Source organism: Stegodyphus dumicola, chromosome 9 (assembly GCF_044657685.1).
Source record: "Stegodyphus dumicola isolate Sdum_Otavi_A_Nest chromosome 9, ASM4465768v1".
NCBI lineage: Eukaryota > Metazoa > Arthropoda > Arachnida > Araneae > Eresidae > Stegodyphus > Stegodyphus dumicola.
The window spans coordinates 114,577,563-114,591,688 of NC_140776.1; the positions used below are offsets into that span (position 1 = coordinate 114,577,563).

General features: G+C 29.7%; 1 protein-coding gene across 2 annotated transcripts in view; it reads left to right on the forward strand.

Moving 5' to 3' along the window:
• LOC118184469 (thyrostimulin alpha-2 subunit-like) overlaps positions 1-14,126 on the forward strand; it is a 145,909-nt gene that overhangs the window by 20,789 nt on the left and 110,994 nt on the right. The gene's annotated exons all lie outside the window — the stretch shown is intronic.

Here is a 14,126-nt window from a genome sequence, read left to right on the forward strand (position 1 = left end):
ATAAGCATATTTATTAAAACACATTTATTAGTAAAAACTTATATATTTATTTAATTTTTTGCGATGATATTTTCTCATGCTATTAAAAATGCTTAATAATAGTTTTAATGAAGCAATGTGTATATATTTTATAACAATGGTAGAAAAATGTCATGTACTTTTCTACTGTGCAGAAAGGTACAGAATATCATGTAAAATTATGTGAACGTATTTTCATATTACCAAAATAATTATAAAACCTTTGTCGAAATTACGAAAACAGGTTTTGCAGTATAAAAATATTTCAAGAAAATTTGAACTCATATTTTTTTCTGGTTTGTATAAAATTCAAAAGACTGTGGTATACAAAACTCTCAAGACGAATGAAGTGTTGAGTTAGAGGCTATATAGGAAAAAAATCTGATGTGTATACCACATGACTTCCTTGTACGGAATATTAAATTATACGCACCTTTTCCTGCATTTCATTTAAACTTGTTGAATTCTACTTCGTCGATAACGCTTAAAACACAATAGAATAAATTCACTATATTTATTTACCATAGCGATACTCTGTCACTAGGTTCACTTAACAGCGTTGCATTTCATTCATTTTATAACTCAGAATGCACAAAATTTATATCATCTGAAGAATTATCTAATCGTTGCAACATGTTCTATTCAAATACTATAATAAATCTAAAACGATGTATAAAAGAAATTAAACAAATAATAAAAAAGAAACAGTTTTTCACAGACGATTCAGCGCTGCTTACCGTATGCGCTATACTTAAAAATGCTCCTCTGTCCGATTCAGACTGGCGACAATATTCGTTGCTAATACGAAACACTTATTTCCTCGAATTACGCTGAAGATATATTTCTCATTTAATTAATTCAGTTCTCATTTCGCGGCATGGCAAAAAAAAAAAAAAAAAAAAAAAAAAAAAACTCAAAATATCTTCATTAAAAATTGAAAGATACAGAAAAACATAAAACACAAAATGCAGTTAAACAATTTTTACAATTAAAATTAGAGTTTCTGCGCAAAAACAAGCAATTCGGCCAGCAGGTACAAAGGTAGATTTTTCAGTGCACGAAACTAAAAGTTTGCTTTTGGTGCCACTCGGCGAAAAGACACTGAAGGCGTAGAAACTAACTTAATGTATTTTATACACTATGCTGAGTCGATATATGAGATAATTTAATAATTTAAATGATAATTCCAGACTGGATTAAGCATGAGTTAATTTGTAATAATAAAAGAAGACGATCGTAAATGTGCTCGTATGCGCAGATGCCACGATAAAAAATCTCTTCTGAATCCATTTTAAATCAGTTTTATAATTTTGATTGGGGAAAAAGAGTCCTTTATTCTGTCCTTACGCAAAAACATCGTTAAATTGCATTCGATAGCAGTAAAAATGTATTTTCGTTGAAATATGGTACCCGGAATTTTTCGTGATTACAATACTTCCTTTACTTCTTAGGAGGAAGCAAAAATGAAAATTGTAAAAACGTTACAGATTTTCCTTATACCCCAAAATGATAGTTTTTCTGAGTCCGAAATTTAGAATTATCTAAAAATTCAAAGATTACGGATGATAGTAATTTTTGAAATATTTCTTAAAGAACATCATTAAGTAATAAAGAAAAACACTTTTCTTTGTTTAAAGGAAATTACTTAAATACCATAAAATGATATACCTAATAATAATAAATGAATACCTAATAATTTGTTTTTGAAACTCATCATGAGCGAAAAAACTTAATTTAATATGTGTCTGAATTTAAATTTTATTCAAAATTAAATTCAATAAAATAAAGTTCAGTGAATCATGAAGAAAAGCTTAAACCAGACATCTGAAATTGGCCGCATGTGGTCCCCGAAACGGTTTCATGTGCCCCGCGATGACATTTCAATTATAAATTTATTGCAAATACAGTGTTAGAAAGATTTTAAGATTTTAATTATTTGAAGGACGAGTTTATATAATTTCATTGCCATTAATAAACATTTCATTCATTAGTGCAGCAAAAAATCCATAAATGGAGTTAACAAATTTTCAGTATGGTACATAAATCTTCTTTAAAATTTGAAGGTACAGATTTTATTAACTGTTAATCGTAGTTGTCAAAAAATAAATAAGCTCTATTAAGAATTTTTGCTTTACGAATAATCTCTTTGTTCAGGAACACATTTACATGCGAGCAGCTTTTTCTCACAATTGGAAATTAATTAAAAAATAACCCTATTGCTCTATGATTATTTACAGTCCATGGCGAAGATAATTTTTAATAATTTCTCTCCGAGGTTACAAATTTTTTCAAAATTGAAACAGCATCCTACGTCAAATAGTAGTAAGATATAAAAGTTTATCGTTATTTACATACAAACATGTGCATTATCATTTATACGTAGAAGAAAAATTTAATAAGTAAGGTAAACAGACTAAGTTGCAATTATTTATTTTAAAGTTTTCTCCTCTGGAAAGTTCAAAAAGCTTTCATAATTTCTTTCAATTTAAATTAAAGTAAATTATCTAATGAATAATTAAACATGTTAGAACTATTTGAAGAAAACGTCACTCTGAAATGCAATATAATTGAATTACAAAGTGTAACCAACAAAATTATCTTGCAGGTACCAAACATTCGATTTCTAATAGAAACTAATTAAAAGCTTGGATTTCTTTAATTTGCGACGTTATTATTATTGTTCATGTATATTAAAAAAATACTTAGTAAGTGAAATTTAAAATTTATTAAAATTTTTTTAAATGTTTGTTAAATTTTTGTTTAATTTTGGTCCATCAGCTGTTGTCAGCTCTCGCGTGCAGCCCGTGGGCAGTTTGAGCGTGACACCACTGACCTAAAAAATTTACTCTGTATATTTTCACGGCTAACTAAGAATAATTTATGCAATCACCTAAAACTAAGAATATGATTTTAAAATGAAATAAAGAAATCTGAAAGGTTTCAGATTTTAAGGGTGCTCCAAAAGGATTCGTTATAGGTTTTGCGTCCTCGCTGAGCTCGTAAAACTTGCAACCTATCAGTCTGCTGTTGCACTCGCTCCTGCTAACACCCTTTTTATTGTGTGTGTCTTTTAGCTTTATTATTTAGCATGATTTTGTTCGCATTTGCGCCATATACAATTTAATTATAATTATTAATTCATTCTTATTATTTAAAATTATAAGAATTTTAAAAGCAGCATAGTAACATATGTTAAGAATTCCCGATGAAGTGTTAAGTGGCGACACACATTTTCCTATTCTTTTCAATCTTTTCTCAATTTTCTAATATCTATGTTCAGTTTTTTTAGTAACATGGCTTGCAAAACTCTTTTTATCTTATTATTATTAACGTTTTGTGGGTTTTACTCATTAAAATCACGTTCCACGAACTTAAGCCACATAAAATACAGCTCAGCAACAAAATCACAAAATATTTAAAAACAGCTTATCTTTAGAATTTCCGATAGACAGCCTCGAGATAAAACTGTTCTATTACTCGCTTACAAACGCTTGAGAATGCTGATAAAAAATTCATTAAAGTTTTATAAAGTATGAAGTAGGTTATAAAATAAATAGGAAATTCAAAATTCTGAGCTTCTAGGTACCCATGTTCGGGTGGAGAACTACGTTATTCAAAATTTGATAGCTCTAGGTACCATCGTTTTCGCACAGTGCGAGATATAATCATGCAGATTTTTCATTATTTAATTTCATTAAAAATAATGCAGGGCGATAATATTTGGTGACAGCAACTTGAAAAGTGATACGCAATTTATAGTGATTCAACCCCAAATCCCGTTTCGAGACTAATAGCCCATTTGGGTTAACGCCCCTTTTGGGTTAATAATTTGCTCTTGTAGAAGGCTGATGCATCTGTTTATTTTATAATGCATATGGAATTTTTTAATTTTTATTCAGTTTCTTTTTACTTATCACAATTCATAAAAATAATAATTATAATAACGGAAATTAGCATAATATTATCATTAATCATTATCATAATTGATTTGTCATTAATTATTTTCATTAAATTTTCCCCTTGCTTTGGTGGCAAAGTTTGAATATTACAAACCTCTAAGTTAATGTTCGGTTATTGCGTTTACTAAAATATAATTTATTTATGTGTTCCTGGAAACTATGATACGTATTCCTTAAAATATAATTTAAGCAATAAAGTTAAGACACAAGGACAAATTCCCTGACTTGCATATAAAATGGAAAATCGATTATCCGTTACTCTTTTAACCGCCAGTTTCTGTTATCCGTCAACCACTGAAACAGTACAATGAATATTATTAATCCAACAAAATATGAAAAAAGAAAGGTTATCGTAACTTACAACTATTTTTATTAAGCCATAAATTACGTTAATTATACATTTACTTATATAAATGAAGAAAACGTATAATTTCAAATGCAATGCATCGTATTATACAATGCGATACGTTCATTTTTATTATAATATTAACTTTTTATACGTTGTGTAGTTGCCGTACATAAATAAGCAAAAATATTCTTATTTAAAGTAGGTTAGACAGGGCAATAAATATTGTTTTAGTTTTGTTAACAATACTTAGAATAATTAGAAAAAGCTAAAACTAAATAAAAGCTGATTCTGTGTAAAATAATTATTTAAATGAAAACTTATGTTTCAGACTCTCATCTTTTTAGTCCGAAAGACATGTTATCAATGAAATTACTCAGTTGAAAAATCATTTTCAGTTAATGAATGATCCCATATTTCCTATAATTGTATTATATTCGCTAGGTTAAAAAAACTAGCGAGTTTCCCTTGTATTACGTTAAAATATCATATAAACTTCATTAAAAAAATTTTATGATCTATCCGATCGTACAAACTGAGATTTTTCAACTTGATAGTTAAATGAAAGTATGTGGTAAAAATTATTTGGACATTAAATTAAAAAATTATAAATCGAATTATGAAAAAAATTCCTTTCACCATACTGTATTGTCGTCCACAAATATTGTATGTACGAATTTTAAATTCAATAGTTTATTAGGAATTAGTTTAAAAATCGAGGACAAACTTCGACGTAGCGACAAAACCATAAGTGAGTTGAATAAAATCTTACAATAAATGGCTAAAATACTGTATTAAAAGATTCGATATTGTACTATTAAAGTAAACTATACAAAAAGACTTTTATGTAGAAAATCTCTGTATATAATATATAGATGTATATATAATTGCAAAAAATTTTTTTGAAAACAAAATATAATTCTGCCTAGTATTTTTGCGCATTAAGCTGCTAAAATATTATCAGTAAAGACATAGAGTAAGAAATTTAGAATTAATTTTTGTATTCTTATTTAAGTCTTATCACCAAAGTTTTATAATTTTGCTTACATTTTAAATTCTTTGGATTATGTGCTATTTGTTTAAAGGTAAAATTTTCATTTGGATATTTTACTAAAATATTTTATTATTTCACTGACGTTTTCAATTCGTTGACTCTCTTTATTTAATATAGAAGATTTAAATTAGAATTTACATTGCTTTTTCCTTGCTTTGGGAAGGGCCCAGAATTTTAGGATGAACTATTACAATTAAAATACATTGAAATGGCTCATCGGCTAATTCTGAATACAGAAAATTTCTCTTCCATGAAAATCCTTGCTTTTCTGTATCCTGAAGTAACCGATGGACCATAAGAAATCTACAAAGGTCTTTTAGAACTGACAAAATTTTTTCCTGAAATACTTAATATTCCGGATTCACAAAAATGAAAGAATTTTTACGATTTTCGCTATACAATAAATACTACTATTTGAAGAATACATCTACCGACGTTTTCTTCAAATAGTTCACCAGTAGACGTTTTGGCATCCTCGTGCTGTACCGTTGGACCTGGTAGAGAACAGTGTTGTCATTGCACGTTCCAAAAATTCATGCAAAATATACGAAATAAATAAAAAAAGGAATTCGAAATTCAAAATTTGAACTTCGAACTGAACATTTTCGTGATGAAAACTATATGTGATCAAATCTGATGGGTTTTGGGTACATGCATACAGATTCTTTATTATTTAAAATTAGAGGTATTTAGTTTAATCAGTAAATTTATCGTCTTGATTGCTTGATTTGTCTCGGTGTTTAAGACACGCCCATCACTTAAAGTGATATTAATCAAAATCTCCTCACTAATACGGAACACAAAAACAGGACAAAATAAGATTATAGAAAGTTAAATAAAAACTCAAAAATAATTATGTAAAAAATTATTTTCTCCTTTTTTTCTCAAGATTACGGCAGATAAAAAAACGATTACCTTCTAGATCCTTTTCTTGAAACTGACAGTTTTTACCTTTCTAGAATGTTAAAATTTATGCAAATGAGGTTAGATAATTAAATTATGCGCCAGAAAAAGTATTCTTAAATTGTGTAGGTGTCACACTAAATTAATTTTAATAACATGGTGATTAAAAATATAATGTCAGAATTTATTTTAGGCTCTAAATTGAAAATTTATTACGAAGCACGTATTTTAAGCTATTGTAGCTTCGATGCAAACAAAGTTCGGGTAAAATATTCATTTTGGAATTCATTTTCCTGACCTCATTTTAACATAAAGGAAAGCAGTCTAATTCATGACTGAATTTATTTTTTTTTTTATCCTGTAAAAATATTAATAGTTATAGCTATCAAAAATTGGTATGTTATGTAAGATGGTCGACAATGATGAATATTAATGGCGCTATTGTTTCCTTTGATGGTGGGGGGGGAGCATAAAAAGCGAATAATTAAACATGAGAAAGTTGACAGCTATTTTTAAGTTCTATTCCCTGCTTCTGCACAGATTGGCCGGGTTGGCTGCTCTAGGTTATGTTATTCGAATATGGCAAAGCCAAGAAGACCATTTACCTAAGAATACAGATGCTTTCGTGGAGGAGTTTCTGAGGGTATGTGATTCCTATTCACATTACCCATGGGCAAAACCACGAAAACCAACCGTGCAACCAGTTCATTCGCCTGCGACTGAATCCAAACCAGGTTGATACAAGCGGATACATGGGGGTTTCATGGTTTATCTCATGTGTAATGCTAATAAGAAACAGTTTCTTTGCAGTTTTTTAAACGCTAATACGGAGCAGTCTCTTTTATGGAATACACTGTAACAAATGGTATTCCATGAGAGAGAATCGAATACCTTTATTGAGAAAGGAAGGTACATCTATAAAGAATTATTTCAATCCCCGTGCGTATTTTTGTGGCGAAAGTGGTTAGCAAATCCAGCAAAGCGTGGAAAATATGAATCGAATTCTTGGCAGCGCAGTTAAATTTTCATATTTCTTGCTCCAAAAATACCAACTGATTCCGAAATGGGCCGTATGATAATCCGTCACCTCCTACATTCGGTAAATTGGATCTCGTTTCTTTCCGCAGTCGCCCTTTCAGTGGAGTATGTAAGGCATCCTCACTTTCGTGCGTTCGAAATTTAGCATGTTAGCACGCTCAGTTGGCAAATGATAGATGGATAGCTCGAATCCTGGGAAGAAGATGATGCATCTTGCTCCGAAAAACGTAATAGACTGTGATGACAACCCTGAACTAAAATAAGCTTCAATATGTGAATTGGGTTTGTCTCTCACCAGTAAATTCTCACCAGTAAAATTAAAATTTCCTTTTAATGGAAATAAAATACGAAACGTTTTATCAGGTTCAATGTTCCGCCTTACTTTCTTTGGGAACATGCAGAGACCTGACTCGGAACAGGGAGCTTACTAAAGCTATGTTCAATAAATGTGGGAAGTAGACAAGATACACAGGAAGGGTATACGAAACCCTTTATTTTTCACTCTTTACAATGATTTCCGTACTTCGGAATACAGAGACCAACCACTTGTGGTCTGAACGTAAGAATATAAAAATATTAACTAAACTCTAACTTAACTTTGGAATAACAAACAAGGGCCTACGTGGAAGATTGGCCGTATATTAACAGGAAGCCGTATGTAGTACAGAGAACTGTTAACACTACAATACGTTTAAAATTATTAAGAGGATTAAACCTCTGGCCTGGAAGGCAACCAGCAACCGAGTAAAACTGCTAAGGCAAGCGGCCTGCTTCGACTAACTCCTTCCTCTCTCTTGCTTGGCACAAAGCCACAACTTAAGTACTTGGCGTTCGCCAGACAAATTTGCATAAATAAGTTTAAGCTTTTAATTCTGGCCGGAAGTAGAAAATAAGAAGTGATAGTAAAGATTTAAAATAAAAATAAACGTTAGTAAAACTTAAGATCCTTACAGTTTCACTTAACACAAGGTTGTTAGATATTGAATATCTCTGCTATTAAATAATGAAATAATCTGCTTGTATGTATGTTTCTACGTTCCTTGCACTGCGGAAAATAAAATACGAAACCTTAACCATATCACCATACCACCTTTTGCCTTAACCATACCACGAGTTTCAAGTATGCACATTTTAATATCGTAATAAGAGAATAAAAAGCAAAGGAGCTGAATGAAAAAAATCGAAATAACATCTCTTCAGACTATTTAACTTTCATTTCGAAATGTTTGTCGAATTAAAAATATCCGGGTGTTCATTCTTTACTTTTATGATGCACCTATTGAAAGTAGGTTGACTGAGTAAACGAAATAAATGATTGAAATGTATACTTAAACAAACGTTTATCGTTTGCTGTTTTGGTATTTTTTTAGAAATGCGGTATAATTTTTCCCTATCAAAGAAAACCACATTTAATTCAAATTATGAGTGATTCTATGCTTCTGTGGCATTCTCTGTAGCACTGCAAGCTTTCATTTCTTGATATAATCATGGACTACATCACTTTCATGTTAAGTAATACGAATATAAATTTCAAGAAAACTACCTGTCTGGAACGATTGCTTTTAATTCATTATCCTTCGAATCGGCAAGACTTAAAAACGGTAGCATTCTTTAAGTGAAATATTTATTGAATGAATGCTACACTATTCATGTAGGTGAATTATTTTTAGTATTCATATGCTCTAATGAATGATAGCATAACATTTGGGAACAGGATCATTAAATTATGAATATTATCATAATGAATTATGAATACTGTCGTTACGAATAATAAATATTATCATTATGAATTATGATATTATTATTATTAATTAAATTATGAATATTAGCATTATGAATTAAATTAGGAATATTACATTGTACTATTATCATTATCATTGTTAGTAGTAGCGTAACATTTGAGAACAGGATCTTATTTCAAGTTCCACCGGTAGATAAGTGACATTCTAACACACTGCTCTAACACACTCTAACACTCTAGTCTCTAAACACTGGTATTTCGACCTGGGTTCAATTCCAGGCGAATGTATTAGCTGAATGGCAGTTTTCATGGTTTTCTCCATGTGTAAAGTGGATGCAAGCCAGTTTCGCTTAGAAAGTCCTCCGTGAAGGCATTCCCCCCGTTATTCAGAGAAACCTTGCTTGCTTTGGCGTAATTTAATAAACTAAACTTCTATCTTACTATATAACTTCTAGGGGCGTTAAACAGCGATCTCAGACTCATATATGCAGGCCGACTGCGTGATCTGAAAACAGATGAAGAACCAGACATTTTTTTTAACAAATTGCCAAATTTTATTAAAAAATTTTATAATAAATTTTAAATTTTACTTACTAAATATTTTTCAAAATATGTATAAACAAAAAACAGAATATCGCAAAGAAAAAAAAGTCAAATTTATATTTATTTTCTATTTGAAATCTTAAGTTTGGTACTTATAAGACATTTTTGTTCATTGTTTCACTTTGTAGCTGAAATATACTGACGGTTAAATTTTGACTTCTTAAACTACATTTCCTTCAAACAGTTCAAACAAGTTTCATTAATCATTAAATAACTTAATTTAAACTCAAAATAAACAAATTATGAAATTTTTTTTAATGCTTTGAGATAAAATTTTACAAATGGTACAAAACTTGAGAATAATATACAATAAATCTAGTCCTAAATGTTAGTAGTATATAATTATAAACTTCTTTGTTTCTACTACAGCTTGACGCTTGATCGCATTTCTATTTTGATAAAGTTTTTAGCCTTGCAGAGAAATTGTTATGAATGACCATTTTATCGCGATTTGCAGATGCCCATCGTTCAATCGGGTTGTTAATTTTCAAGTGTCAAAAGAAAAGTTGTTCTCATAGAAAAATTTTCCTAAACAAAGCAGTAATTCTTAGTGAAAAACTTCGTAATTGAGCTTATTTATTTTTCGACAAGTAGGAATAGAGGTTATAAAAATCTGCATTCTCTGTGAAAAAAATCTTTGAATAAGATTTATATGACATTCTACAATAACACCATTTAGCGATTTTCTGATGAACTTTTATGTTCGTTTTTAATGGAAATAAATGAAAAGAATATAAACTCCGAATTTTAATTTTCATTTAAAATGTATCGGATATAAAGTATTCAAATTTTTACAGATTATAAAAACAACCGTTTCTTCCTCTTTCAAAACAAGAATGATCAAACGATATTAAGTGAGAGTGTTTTCTGCATTAAAAAAAATATATTGCACTTTGAAGCAGGCAGGAAAGAAAATCGTTTCTCATGAAAAATTTGTGTTTGACATCTTGGCGCACTTTAATGACGAATTAGCGACATTCCTTCATAAGAAATTTTTTTAATGGACATCGTGTCATTAAGTTTGAGATATCTGATGTGGACACCCCACGACTTCCTTGTACGGCTTATTAAATTATAGACATATTTTGTTGCAGTTCACTTAAACTTTTTTTTTTTTTTTTACTTCGTCGGATTTCATTGGAGGCATATTTCTCATTCAACCAATTCAGATATAATTTTGCGGCGAGGCAAAAATACATAAAAACGCAAAACATCTTCATTAAAAACTGTAAAATACAGATAAAAGCTAAAAGACAAAATATAGTTAAAAACACCATTTTTACATTTAAAATCAAAATTTACATGCCAAAACAAGCAATTCGGCAACTATGCCGATTCTGATCTTCCGAATTTCTACGTGAAAAAAAGTCAACTTTGGGCCTCACTGGGCAAAAATATACTGAATTTGGTGCATCAGCTAAGTTAATTCCGTATTACACTAAACGAAAACAAATGGTGGCCCCGTTAAGCCAAACTACTTAAAAATTTAAATTGCTTATAATTCTACAACTAATGCATGCAGATTAACTAAAGGCATAAAAATCTTAACCGGAACATAAGAAAAAACTAATTTAATCACTTTTTAAAAGCAAAACATTCCGAATTTACCAACATATAAGAACGAAAAAACTGAGCTCACCTAGCCGGGTAACAGAGTGAGTATACATATATATATGTATATACATATATATATATATATACACACAGTAAGATCAAAAATATGCGTATCAAAATTATAATTTAAACTAACGGTAAAACTTTAATTCTCCTTCTCTGTTCTGGAAATCGTAATAACTTCTCTGAATTGCGTCATTTCTAGATCATTCCATTTTGCATGTCCTGCCCAATGCTGATGACGTAATAATTGCAAACTGAAACTTTTTTAACTGAAACCAAAACTTTTCTCTTCGTGTGCTTCCATCTTGCATAACTACGCAGTTCTGCTCTCTCTGCTCTGTTTGGATGTAATTTCGCTATGCTGCTTCCTATTGCTATAATATCAAAAACGTAAATGTTCTGTGAATAGGCACGATTAGAGTGATTGTGGCTATAAAAGTCAGTTGCAAATAAAAATGGAATTCAAAATACCTCGCTGCCAAGTTTCTTAGATATTACGAACTTTCCATATTAGCATACTATGCAATCGAAATGCTCTCTCTTCAATATGGATCTAATAGCTATTATGCATCAACAGTGTTCCGTCTTTTCCTGCTCTATTATTTCATATATATATATATATATATATAATAAAAAAAAATACGTTGAAATTCGTTGAAATAGGATACTCGAAATTTTTTGCGATTACAGTATGGCCTTCATTTCGTACAAGGAAGTAAAGGTTTTTATACTTCCCTTTTAGAATAAGATTTTATTTAAAATGGATATGGTAATTAATGTATTAAAATGAGAAAAATATCTTATCGTATAATTTAATGTTTAACGGAAGTAAAAAAAAAGCAAACAAAATCTAATTACAGATTTCATGTACAATTTTATATCGCAAATAATAAAAGAGCGGAACGTAAATAATAAATTAAAAAGATAATGGCTTATACATTTAACAATGCAATTAAATTAATAAGAAATTGGAAAATATAATCGCTTATACATTTGAAAATATTAAATTATTAGACTTCTTTAATTAGACGCCCCATGCTTTAATTATTCGCGATATAAAATAGTAGATAAATTCTGCAAATAGAAATATTTAATTTAAAATTCCGATGTGATAAACAAACATTTTTGTCAAGTGCATTCATGATCATTTCCATTTTAAACAAGAGCTTATTTTATAAGTTCCCTTTTCTAAATCGTATTTCGTTAAAATAATAGTGAACAATTATAATAGGGAGTTTGTATTTTAGAAATAGCATGACTGTTTAAATTTTATGGTATAATTCTACAACATGATATATGAATATACGATTTGAAGGATTATATGATTAACATAATCTTTCAAAACAATATTCAAAGAAATATATGACTTAAGGATTTAATAAATTATAGAATAAATTCCTCCATCTCATTCCATGTATAGAATATTAATTTTTTTCAGGTTTTTAATACATTTTAATGCAATGTTAGAATTTATTCTTTAGTTAATTAAAAGAACTCGCTGTTTTAAAAGCGAATTCTTTGAAGTATCTTTTTATTAACATGATCCTTTAAAATACTGCAGAATTAATTTTAAATAATATATATACGCAACTGATTTGTAACCTATTTTTGGTTTTTAAAATCTCCGAAAAAGCAAATGTTAATTTCAATTATTGGAAGAACTATTTTTTTCCACTCTAAATGTAATAAGATTAAGAAAAATGACACCAATAATAGATGCAGTTTAATAATAGATGCACGTTACTTTTCTAATTTGAATAATTTCATTTAAAATTGTTTGAAGTTTTATTTTACCAAAGAAAAGACAAAACGATCAAAGTAGTTGTTCAAACTGCTTATCTTGTAACTTCTAATTTTGACTTTAAAAGCTTATTTATTTTTCAAAATGTTTTATTGAATTTTTATGTTTATAAAATTCTTTACATGTGTATTTCGAATTCCTTTGCAAACTCGTATATTCTTGTATTATAATCAGTTTTAGCGTAATCAATGACTTGATTAAATTTCTTTCTGAAAACCAAACGTTGTTCATAGCTGAAAAAAAAAAATCCTTCTTATTTAAAGCTCATGCAATTAGCAGAGAAACCGATTAACTAGATGTGCAGTCAATGTGATATAAAAACCCCAGACATTTATCAGAACAAAACTCGGCATGCAACTATTTATTCTCAACTCTCGGCTAATTCCGTACGTCTTAAAGGACTGAACCATTTTCTGTAGAAACCATAGTTACGGAGCAAGCTAGACTGGAGAAAATGACCTTGAAAAAAAGGGGGGGGGCGCATTCCAAAGGAATGTTCACACCACTGTGGTTCACACGATGTTCTAACCGTGATAATAGTGAACCGCCCAGCAGGTATAGTGGTTAGTGAGGCTGACTGCCGTACCAATGTTCGTATTCGAATCCAAGAAAAGGCATGGATGTTCGTAAGCGTATGTAGTGTGTGTGCGGCAAAGGTTCACTCAAAATACACGGCAAGTCGAAAGTTATCTCGAGTGGTTGGTAGAAGAAAGAGAGGTGGGAGACCCTCGTTCTTCTCATATCTATTAAAAACTTGGCGATTTATCGCAATATATTTACTTGCATCTAGAATTTAACAAACTCAAAAATTTAGGAGAAATGTGTTGCCTATGCCCGAATTAGAGTATTTCTAAAGTGTGTTATCGTTCAGCAGAGAGTAAGATATTTAATTTTTGTTTTAAATTTATTCTGCTATTAATTAACAAACTAAGCGATTTAATGAAAACGAACGCATATTACTTTCAGTTATTATATTGGCTGGGAAAGTCAGATTTCACAAGTTGGATTTATTAAAATTATATATATCTGTAATGAGATGAATAGGT